We start from the raw sequence: 899 nt of genomic DNA, 5'->3' as shown, positions 1-899 counted from the left end.
ACATGTCATGGGGTTGTTAACCAATGTCATAAAACAATATGTGTACTGACTGTTTAATGAAAAACTGTTCTGCAAACCTTCACCTGAAGTACAATTAAATTTAAAAAAAAATCCCCTGACGTCTTCTTAAAACCAAATTATAGTTTAGCTTAACTAGTAAAGAACGTCTGCCTTGAGCTTTATGCTCTTTTAAGATCTATCTATAGTGGATCAAATTGACAACAGCAACTCGAAAGATTAGATAGGAACCTCAGGGTCAGTGAGTTTATGTTAATGGGGGAGGAACGACTCAGAAAATGAGGGTGAGAATGATTGTACAACTCAAAGAATGTAATCAATGTCACTGAGTTGTATGTGTAGAAACTGTTGAATTGGTGCATGTTTTGCTGTGTATATTCTCAACAACAATAATAATAAATTATATCTATATAAAAAGAATTCCCTGCCTTGGTAGAGCAGGGCTGTCTGCCAGGTTGGAGGGTCTCCCCCGTCCATTGTAACTCTGTGGCCACATGTTACAAGGATTTTGAGGATTTCCTAACATTAGTGTTGTTTGGGAATGGGACATTGCCTTAGAGGTTGATCAGTCATATGTTTCCCTTTGCCAGGACTGGGGTTTCTCTGGCAAAATCACTTCCTTAAAATGTGTAGGTTTTCTGACTATTTGCATTAGAATAACTGCATGGGCCATGAAGACTTGTAAATTATGGTCCCTGAATCTAGACCTTGATCTTGGTGGTAGAGAGGAACGGGAAGGGGCCTCTTCCAGTCCTCAGCTCAGGGCCCCTATCTTGGCCTCTGCCTTGGAGCAATGGTGAACACCAGGCATTGGGGGAAGCACAGGTGGGCTGCATCCCGGTGGAAGACTCCTTACATAATGGTGACTGCTCTCTTAATGG

The sequence above is a fragment of the Trichechus manatus genome, unplaced genomic scaffold (genome assembly GCF_000243295.1).
Source record: "Trichechus manatus latirostris isolate Lorelei unplaced genomic scaffold, TriManLat1.0 scaffold00015, whole genome shotgun sequence".
Lineage (NCBI taxonomy): Eukaryota > Metazoa > Chordata > Mammalia > Sirenia > Trichechidae > Trichechus > Trichechus manatus.
The sequence above is the reverse complement of the archived record's forward strand: the minus strand, read 5'-3'. Positions refer to the sequence as shown.